Below are 11,831 nucleotides of genomic sequence, written 5' to 3'. Positions count from 1 at the left end.
GATTTAGATTTTAGCTTATGTTTGTGTTCAAGTTTTAGTATCGCTTTGAACTATGTTTCGACGGACGATAATGTAAATTATGTGTCGAATTTTGGTTTAGAAGTTTGTTTAGATCGAATCTATGTTCATCTTAACCAAATTTGATTTTACTCCGCTAAATTTAGGGGATTAGCTAGAACCGACCAAAACTTAGTGGACTAAATTTACTCCATTAAGGTTTACCCGGCCAAATACTCCTGTATCTTTTATGGGCTCGGGTAGAGTTGCTTTAAGAGATCAGAGAAATGGGTGTGTGCAGCACGGGAGTGGATGAAGATGATGTCGCCAAGGCCGGCCGAGGGCTGATTTGGGAATATTAATGTGAGCTTGGGAAAGACAGGAACCGGACGCCTCATGAGAGGTAGGATAGATGAGAAACCCACCATGACAGGGTAGACGAACTCACCGGCGCCGGATATTGGCCAAGGGCGGCCTCCCTGGTCATCCATAGCCATAGGACTCTTTTTAAGTGAGAGATCGATGGACTTATTTCATTTTATTTTGCATGGGACATCGATGGACTTGAAGAGAGGAGACTTGCGACTTTGCGAGGAGTTAGTACTATGGTCCAGTATAGCCCATCTGCAGATGTATTCACCTCTGTATTCTAAAACGTATATGTGACACAGATTTAACCGACACAGATCCCAAGCTAAGCTGTACCACTCAGATTTCCGGAGCATCTGCGCTTGCGAGTCATTTCATCGCTCTCCCAACAATTGCTAGTACCACTCAGGTAATACATTTTCAGTTCTCCAAAAAAAGGACAATGGAGCTTGGGAGCCGCACTGATCCTCAGTCTTATGTGGCCTTGTCAAGTGTTGTCACGGCCACCCGCAAAAAAGTGTTTTAAAACAAGTACATACGCAAGCGCTCATACATACACGCACACTCACCCCTATGAATGCACACGCACACCCTATCCCTATGAGAACCTTCGAGAGACCGAGCCGGCATATCATCTTGAGATTTATGAAGTCACCGTAGATGCCTCCTCGTCGACGGGAACGTCTCCTCCACTGAAAGCACATCGCCGGACTAAATAAAAATGAAGGGAGTATTTGGCTCGGGGCTTGCCTAGGGCGCTCGGTCCTTGCGCTGCCACCGAGCGCGTGCACATGTCATTTATTGGCTTATCATATTTTGTCTATTTTTCCTTTTGAATTCATCTAAAGAGCCCACTGGACATAGAAGTCGCCTCAATGTTCCTACTTGACTAGTGTTCCATGTAGATCTTCCCCCCGAAGACAGGAAAAGCGATATCGCTTTCTGCCACCAGGGAATCGCCTCCGCCTCCATTCTCCGGCGGCTCCCCTCCATCGACCAACTCGATCGTCAGTGGTGAGGGGGGTCGCCGGATCCACGCGTGCGTATATGTTTAGATAAAAGTAGCTTAGTTTTTTAGGCTATTCATTGTCTTGTCGGCGGTGAATAAAATTTCTTCAGACCCTACTCTAATGAGGTGGTTGGTCCGATGGTTGGGGATGGAATTGGAATCCTGTCTCTTCAACGATGGTGTGGCGTCGGCGGCATCATCGTGGTGGACCTGTGTCCTCATGATCCGTCGTTGTGACAATGTTTGCTCCAGCGCCGGCATGGAATTTGGGAGGTAGTCTAGGAGCGGATGCAGATTGTGGTCTGCATCTGTGACATCTGAAAGATGGTGGATCGTGTGCTGGGTTCGTGGTATGTGGATGGCAGGTATGGTTTCCTCCTCTGACGTCATATGGGGGTGCCAAATCTGGAGTTTGATGGCATGTATGGTGAGTTGCTCCGGTCTGATTTGTTCAAAAGTAATGGTTTCACCTTTGGCGACCACCTTAAAGGTCTGCAAAGCTGCATATCAGCGATGGAGCCGTGTCGAGCACGGATGTGGAGATGATCCGTCATTTTTCCTTTGGTGGTTGTTGTGGTGGTGCCAGAGGCAGGATGGGCGTTAGTGTCAAGCTCAAAAGTTTTTTCGGTCTTCTTTGTATTTTTACTTCTTGGCTAGTGTTCCTTTGTGCAAAGGCTAGTGTTTTATTATCTGTTCAGTTCTGCCGGTCGGAATGTACGTGACTTGTACTATGATCCTTATGATATAAATGAGACACATATTATCATGAAAAAACTATCGTTCCATGTTGTGCATCGCTTTCTACCAGTTTTTTTACAAGGAAGGCGCAAGAAGCCCCTCGTTTTAAACTTGGATCTGATTTGGGTATGGGAGCTTGGGGAAGACAAGAACACGACGCCTCACGAGAGGCAGGGTATATGCGAACCCTCCATGACCGGGTAGAAGAACTCGCTGCCGACGGATCTTGGCTAGGGGCAGCCTCCCCTGGCCATCCATAGCCACAGGACAGGTAGATCAATTAACTACTTAAGAAGAGGAGACACGCGGGGAAGGAGTACTTCGGTACAGTATGGCCCACCTGCAGATGTATTCACTTCTGTATTCTAAAACATATATGTGGCAAAAAGTTTTAAAAAAACTGACACAATTCCAAGCTACGCTCGGGGGTCATTTCGTCGCTCTCCAAAGTTCAGATGCAATTTGCCGAAACAAAGTACTCAGCAACAACTGCTAGAGCATTATTCATATTGCATAACTGGATTTCCGCACATGAGGCATTATTTCTTGGGACAATCTTATAAATATGTAAGCCAATTTGATTAACTAGGCTGAAACATTAAGGAGGGGGAGGGGACATCTTGTGAAGACGAGGATGTGCTACGTACACTCCCTCTTGCAATCATCCAAAGAGGGGTAGAGGATGTCATTTGTCAAACAATGGAAGCACCCATTATTGCCCCCGCATAGTTTGGTATCTACTACATGAATGCACAGCCCGTTTGGTAGATTGATCTTCTTGCTATCCACGCCAGTCATGGTTCGACCTGTATATCATGGAATAATACATACATTAACCAGTGAACAAAGATTAAGCATTGTGCAGATACAAAAATATTTGTGTGTTGGCTGCCTTACATTGAGCAACAGTGGCAGAGCATACTAGATGTAGAGACACTAGGCCTGCAAGTGCAAGGATGCAAATCGTTTGCTTGCCCATACCCCCACTAGATACAACACTAGCTAGACAAGCACTCAATCACTTGGTTGTCGATGAGAAATATTTTTCTACCAATCGACTCTTGACTCAATCGTATACACAGAGAGACTGAGAGAATAGAGAGGCAGTCATCCTATCCCGAGCAGTTAACATCAACCAATAAAATTGGAACTATTTAATATCTTCCCATAGTATGAACCCTTACTAAAAGCATAGATTAAGGAACATTAGTTTTCTTCCCTTTATACAAGTTTCAAAATTTAGTGGCAAAATACGCATGCGAGTTAGGAGTTATCTACTATTCTTATATTTGCAAATGATATACATTTGACGTTAATTTTTTGTGTCTTTCGTGCGAGCGACCTGAGGAGCATTGGACTTGATGCACGAATCTTAGGACACATCCCCCTGTCACCTCAGCATGGAGAATCATTCGATCTGGTCGTTCATACCATGAACGAGGCCCCCCTCACTTATTTGTCTTGTCTTGAACGCGTCCATGCACCCCCAAATTCCCCTCCCCCACTGTCTCTTCCATCTACTCCTATAAGATATAATAAGTTGTATGGGTCTTAGTTTCAATTCTCATAGTTAATACAGCTATTGATGTTTTATACAATCAAATCCAACGCAAAATAATAGTAACCAATTCACACCACAACACTATGATCTCGACTAACGTATATCTCTCAGCATGCGAATATTGTTGGAAATATGTCATAGAGGCAATCATGTGATGATTATATTTCGAGTCAATTACACCACAATTGCTTGAACGTGGCAAGAAAAGTCTGTTTGGTGCTAAAATGTGCGGCATACATTGAACCGGTGACAAAACTAGGCTTGGGCGTGTATCTACGGTGCTAATCACATTCGTATACACACATGGTGCTGACAGGGTGTGTGGCGGGGACCCACTGTCACTGGCTGGATGGCACGAACGGTATGACCGCTGCAGTTGTATGACACATATCTTTAAATAAACAGAGAACATCAGGATTACAGTTGTATGACCGCTGCAGTTCGAACATTACAAACATTACAAAATTGCATCACTGCGGTTCGAACCCATGAACTCATGCGGCAGGTCCAGTACTTTATTTGTGTATATATTAATTTTAATTTACACATATTGAAATAATATGTGAATATATTTAAATGATTTAATCTATTTGTATGTATATGTTTTATTATTTTAAATAAATTATATGTATAGTTATAATTCACATGAACATATTTTTTAGAATTACATAAAAGTTGTTTTTACAGAATTCGCGGAAAGGTAAAAAGATAAACATGTGAAAAATAGGCTGCAGTGACTGCAGCCGATTAAAGGCTACCTGTGTGGTTACATGAACATATTTTTTAGAATTACATAATTTTTTTTACAGAATTCGAAGAATGGTAAAAAATAAACATGTTCATGTAAATTCTGTAAAAACAGCTTTTATGTAATTCTAAAAATATGTTCATGTAAATTATAATTATACATATAATTTATTTAAAAAATAAATATATTAAAATGGTAAATTATAAATCATATACATACAATTAAATTAAATCATTTAAATATTTTCATGTATTATTTCAATATATGTAAATTAAGATTAATATATGTACAAATAAATTATTTCTATTTAAAACAATGTACATGTAATTCTAAAAATTATTCACATATTATTTGGATATGTTTAAAGAAATAAGATAGTATTAGTGAACATAAAATATTATTCTATATCCATAAAAATATTCATGCATTAATGTATTTTAGGTTATATTCATGCATTCAAAAAAACAACAACTATTCAATTTATGAGAAATATTATTATTTAAGATAATATTCAAGTAATTATTTAAAATATTAATTTATTATTTGGAAAAGAATATTAACATAGCTGAAATAAAAATTATGAATTATAACTAGTCGTCAACCATGCGCCTGCACGGCATAGGTACTACCGGGATAAATAATTATTAACAAAAGTCTATTATCATGTAAAATGTAGGAGGTTAAACTTTAGATATCATACAGTTGAACAAATGCTAAATTACTCAAACTATCAAAAAAAGTACATGTATTATGAGCTTTATTTTTGGATGGAGTGTGTCTATTTTCCCTGTTCTGCAAGCTGCTATCATTGGTGTGAATGAACCTTTCCTATAATTATCGAAAAATACAACTCTTCCTGAATTATATGTTATCTTTCGATCAATATGGCAATGTACATACACTACTAAGGAAAAGGTTATAAATAGATTATTAGCAGTAGCGCGGGTGTATATGCCTGCGCTACTGCTACTTAGTGGTAGCATGTGGAAGATACACTACTGCTACATAGAACCATATATCTCCCTAAAATACAAAATTAAACATATAGATCCACATTGTAGCATATATCAGATCTTTGTAAAAGTTTCGAGAAAGATACACTACATAGAACCACCACTCAACAATACTTGAATTGAGAGGCATGAACTATGGGCAAGTTTTTTATAAAATGAGGTATATATCAAAAGAGTTGGATTTTTTTATTAGAAGTGGTATTGAGTGTTTTCTAAAGATAATACTTGTGATAGATATGTGTTCCATTCAGTGACAGATTTTTTCACTAATTATGCGCCGCGGTCCGTCTATATATGTACCGCAATAATAATTCTACTCTTATCATTTAAATATGGTTCTTCCTAATGCATTGAACAGTGCTCCTGCCTCAACTTCCAATATTTTCTTTTGAATTACTTGAGAATATGTCTAGATATAATCAAATTAGTTAGTACAATTGTGAAATATCCCTATGTGAAAAACTGAGGGCTTGCCTCCCCTACCCCTATCAAAAAAGCAATGATTTTTGATAAGGTGAGAAGTGGTATGTGGGCTCTTCCTTTTAACATGAGAAGATATTTTTTGTATGCATCCTTTTTCCTTTTATTTATTCAAAAGGCAGAAGGCGCGTCTTATTTTTGGAAGTTGGACGTGTTTTTTAATTAGTAATACAATTTCTTTTGCGTGATGTCTTTTTGTAATAATAAGTTGCGTGTCTCCTTTTTTTATGTGATGTCTTTTTGTAATAATAAGTTGTGCCTCCTTTTTGTATCCATGTGTTTAATTCTTTACGTAGAATGTCTTTTTTTATATGGCATAGTCTTCTATTAAATCTTAACCATAAATTTTAAATCTAATGGCTGAATTAATCTCTTTCTTTTGACGCGAGGATATGTTATTCTATTTCTATGTATTCTTTTTCATTTTAATCAAAAGGGAGAAGGCACCTGATTTTTTGGAACTTGGACGTGGTGGATGTTTTTTTCTCTTTTCTAAATCATGATGACTCCTTTTGTATAGCATTAGGGCTCTTTTCATATAAGATATAAGATAGTGGGTACAAATTTAACAAACTATCATGTCAAAAATTGGTCGCGGGCTTTAGCCCATTTAAGCCCATGTGTGTGTTTGCCTATAGGCCATTATACATAGCTTGACTTCGTGATGTGCGGTGGCTTTAGCCCATTTAAGCCCATGTGCTTGACTAAAAAATCACGTGCATGTCCGCTTGAAGGAAGTAAAAGGACACGTACAGATAAACAACCCACAAGCCTCACGTTAACAGGAAAGCCTATGCCTGATTGAAAAAGAGATCTCAATCACCACGTACAAAAAGAAGGCTCTGTAAGAATACACGAATGTAGATGACATGGAGAAAAATTCCCCTACGCCTCGGCTAGGGTTTTCCACCTCTTAGGCGATTCCGATCACCTCTGAGTCCCACACACCTTCATGCCTAGGGTTTTGCTCGCGTTCTTCGCTACGGTGCCCTAGACTGCTGGCGGCATGGCTACCCCGTCGGACGCCCACTCCGCGACGAGTGACGGCGGCGGCAGCGGCGGCTTGGGGGTCGCGAAATCCGACCTAGAGTGTTACTTTGATCAACTCGATCTGAACGAGGAGGACTTCGATGACGTGGTAATCGAGGAGGACAATCCCGAGCTCGAGGAAAGCGCCCGGTGGCTGGCCCTTGCTAGGGTTCATACCAGCAAGGGGTTTAGCCCGACGGCGTTCTATAAGGAGATGCAGGCCGCATGGAATCCTACTCATGAAGTTAGGTTTCGACCTGTTGGTCCTAACAGGTTCGTCGTCCAGGCTTCCTGCCTGGGGGATTGGGAACGGATCATGCAACAGGGTCCGTGGCTGTTCCATAATTGGGCGGTGCTTCTTTGCCCGTATGACGGCCTGAGCAAGACAGAGGAGATTGTTTTTGATCATAAACCGATATGGTTGCAGATACGTGAGCATTATGAGAGGCAAGGAACGTCAAGTATACCTCATCCGCTATGAGAAACTGGCGTGGTTCTGCAAGGTGTCGGCCTAGTCGGCCATGAATACAAGGAGTGCGGTCGTGGTGTCCATGCGGAGAAGGACATGAAATTTTGGGAATGGCTCTATGCAGATGTTCCTAACAAACCTCGGGTTCCTAATGAGGGTAAACCGAGTAGCCCTCCCAGTGGGAATCACCCTAGGGAGGAGAAGTGTGAAGCGAGGAAGACGGGTCGCGACACGGACACTGAAGATACTACTTATAGCCCTATTAAACCTCATGAAAAGGGCGACGTGGCTACAAAGGAGTCTAGGAAGAGGCTGAATATGGACGAGGCGGTGGTGACAACCTTGGGTATGGCTGGTACCCCGAAAACGATCCTGGCGATAACTGATGGCTTGGGAAAGGACATGTCTAAGATGGATCTCCGACAAGCAGTAACAATAGCAAGAGGGCAAGAGTTAGTAAAAGTGAAGAAAACGATGATTTATCGGCGGCCTCCCTCGAGGAGGACCGTCGGGCACAATGAATCTCTTATTCTGGAACTACCGCCGGGGGGGAGGGGGGACCGCCGGACAGTTCATGAGGTTGTGGCCCTCTCAAAAGCCAATAACCCCAAGCTTCTTTTCCTATGAGAGACAAGACAAGCTTCAGAGGAAGCGGAGAAATTACGTTAGAGACTCGGTCTTAAGGGTTTTCATGGAGTTAATAGTGATGGCAGAAGCGGTGGACTTGCGTTATTCTGGGATGAATCCATTGATATTGATGTTCTTGATGCATGCAACAGGTACATTGATGTACGAATACGTGATGGGGGCTCGGGTATTTCATGGAGAGCAACCTTTGTGTATGGTGAGCCAAGAGTGGACAATCGACAACAGATGTGGGATCATCTTAGCAGACTGAGAGCTATTTCTTAGGAACCGTGGTTGGTTTGTGGTGACTATAATGAAGCGCTTTGGCAACATGAGCATTTGTCGCGCTCGTTGCGATCGGAACCACAAATGGTTGCATTCAGGGACTGTCTTCTACTATGTGAGCTAGATGATCTCGGTTTTTGTGGCTACCCCTATATTTATAATAATGGTCACGAGGGGGGTGTAATGTTCAGGTGCGACTTGACCGGGCCTGTGTGGATGAGGCGTTGAGGGATTTGTTCCTGGCAGCGAAGGTGGATCATCTGGTGTCGCCATGTTCGGACCATTGCCCCATTTTGGTGCAGCTGGATGGTGGCATGGAGCAACGGAGGAAGGACTTCTCACCATGATACGAGATCATGTGGGAGCGCGATCAGGCCCTGCCCGATGTGATCGCCAAGGCTTGGGCAGAGCATAAACCCTTGGGTAATCTTGGCTCGGTGTTCGCCTCGCTAAAGGAGGTAATGAGGGATTTGCGGAAGTGGAGCAAGGGAAATTTTGCCAATGTTTTACAGGAAATTGAATCACTAAGAGCCCAACTGGCAGACCTACAGTTGGCTGGGGCAGATCGTTCTATCATCCGGGGAAAGATGAATTAGTTGGATGAGATGCTTTATCGGGAGGAGATGATGTGGCTACAACGCTCAAGAATAACGTGGTTGAAGGAAGGGGAATGAAACACCAAATACTTACACCGGCGGGCTGTTTGGAGGGCCCGGAGGAATCATATTCGAAGATTGATGAAGTCTGATGGCTCTTGGTGCAACTCTCCTTCGGACATGGAAAGGATGGCAAGCTCTTACTTCAAAGAAATCTATACCAAGGACCCTACCCTAGCGCCGTGGGAGGCGCTTGATTGTATTTTACCAAAGGTCACAAGGGAGATGAATGAGACCTTGTGCCAAGCATTCTCAGAGAAGGAGATCTCTGTGTTGGAAATATGCCCTAGAGGCAATAATAAATAAGTTATTATTATATTTCCTTGTTCATGATAATCATTTATTATCCATGCTATAATTGTATTGATAGGAAACTCAGATACATGTGTGGATGCATAGACAACACCATGTCCCTAGTAAGCCTCTAATTGACTAGCTCGTTGATCAATAGATGGTTACGGTTTCCTGACCATGGACATTGGATGTCGTTGATAACGGGATCACATCATTAGGAAAATGATGTGATGGACAAGACCCAATCCTAAGCCTAGCACAAAGATCGTAGTTCGTATGCTAAAGCTTTTCTAATGTCAAGTATCATTTCCTTAGACCATGAGATTGTGCAACTCTCGGATACCGTAGGAATGCTTTGGGTGTACCAAACGTCACAACGTAACTGGGTGGCTATAAAGGTGCACTACAGGTATCTCCGAAAGTGTCTGTTGGGTTGGCACGAATCGAGACTGGGATTTGTCACTCCGTGTGACAGAGAGGTATCTCTGGGCCCACTCGGTAGGACATCATCATAATGTGCACAATGTGATCAAAGAGTTGATCGCGGGATGATGTGTTACGGAACGAGTAAAGAGACTTGCCGGTAACGAGATTGAACAAGGTATCGGGATACCGACGATCGAATCTTGGGCAAGTACAATACCGCTAGACAAAGGGAATTGAATACGGGATTGATTGAGTCCTTGACATCGTGGTTCATCCGATGAGATCACTGTGGAACATGTGGGAGCCAACATGGGTATCCAGATCCCGTTGTTGGTTATTGGCCGGAGAGTTGTCTCGGTCATGTCTACGTGTCTCCCGAACCCGTAGGGTCTACACACTTAAGGTTCAATGACGCTAGGGTTATAAAGGAAGTTTGTATGTGGTTACCGAATGTTGTTCGGAGTTCCGGATGTGATCCCGGATGTCACGAGGAGTTCCGGAATGGTCCGGAGGTAAAGATTTATATATGGAAAGTTGTTGTTCGGGTTCTGGGAAAAGTTCGGGTTTTTTTGGTATTGTACCGGGAAGCTTCCAGAAGGTTCCGGACGATTCCGGAGGGGTCCGGGGGTCCGGAAATTGTTCCACCATGTCCAAGGCCCATGCGCATGGGAGAGGGGAAAACCTAAGGGGGAGGGCCTCCACTTGACTTGGGAGGCACTCCTTCCCCCTTGGCCGCCGCCCCCAACCCTGGATGAGATCTAGGGCGGGCGGCCCCCTCTCCCCCCCACCTATAAATAGTGGAGGGGTGGGAGGGCAGCCGCACCCCATGTTCTGGCGCAGCCCTCCCCCTCTCCCAAGTACTCCTCTCTCGCGGTGCTTGGCGAAGCCCTGCAGGATTGCCACGCTCCTCCACCACCACCACGCTGTTGTGCTGCTGCTGGACGGAGTCTTCCTCAACCTCTCCCTCTCTTCTTGCTGGATCAAGGCATGGGAGACGTCACCGGGCTGTACGTGTGTTGAACGCGGAGGTGCCGTCCGTTCGGCACTAGGATCTCCGGTGATTTGGATCACGATCAGTATGACTCCTTCAACCCCGTTCTCTTGAACGCTTCCGCTTAGCGATCAACAAGGGTATGTAGATGCACTCTCCTTCCCCTCGTTGCTGGTTTCTCCATAGATAAATCTTGGTGACACATAGGAAAATTTTCAATTTCTGCTACGTTCCCCAAAAGTGGCATCATGAGCTAGGTCTATTGCATAGATTCTTTGCACGAGTAGAACACAGAGTAGTTGTGGGCGTTGATTTTGTTCAATATGCTTACCGTTACTAGTCCAATCTTGTTTCGACGGTATTGTGGGATGAAGCGGCCCGGACCGACCTTACACGTACTCTTACGTGAGACAGGTTCCACCCACTGACATGCACTTGGTGCATAAGGTGGCTAGCGGGTGCCAGTCTCTCCCACTTTAGTCGGAACGGATTGATGAAAAGGGTCCTTATGAAGGGTAAATAGCAATTGGCATATCACGTTGTGGTTTTGCGTAGGTAAGAAACGTTCTTGCTAGAAACCCATAGCAGCCACGTAAAACATGCAAACAACAATTAGAGGACGTCTAACTTGTTTTTGCAGGGTATGCTATGTGATGTGATATGGCCAAGAAGAATGTGATGAATGATATGTGATGTATGAGATTGATCATGTTCTTGTAATAGGAATCACGACTTGCATGTCGATGAGTATGACAACCGGCAGGAGCCATAGAGAGTTGTCTTAATTTATTGTATGACCTGCGTGTCATTAAACAACGCCATGTAATTACTTTACTTTATTGCTAACCGGTAGCCATAGTAGTAGAAGTAATAGTTGGCGAGACAACTTCATGAAGACACGATGATGGAGATCATGGTGTCATGCCGGTGACGATGATGATCATGGAGCCCCGAAGATGGAGATCAAAAGGAGAAAAATGATATTGGCCATATCATGTCACTTTTTTGATTGCATGTGATGTTTATCATGTTTATGCATCTTATTTGCTTAGAACGACGGTAGTAAATAAGATGATCCCTCATTAAAATTTCAAGAAAGTGTTCCCCCTAATTGTGCACCGTTGCGAAAGTTCTTCGTT

Source organism: Triticum dicoccoides, chromosome 6B (genome assembly GCF_002162155.2).
Source record: "Triticum dicoccoides isolate Atlit2015 ecotype Zavitan chromosome 6B, WEW_v2.0, whole genome shotgun sequence".
Classification (NCBI taxonomy): Eukaryota; Viridiplantae; Streptophyta; class Magnoliopsida; order Poales; family Poaceae; genus Triticum; species Triticum dicoccoides.
The sequence above is the reverse complement of the archived record's forward strand: the minus strand, read 5'-3'. Positions refer to the sequence as shown.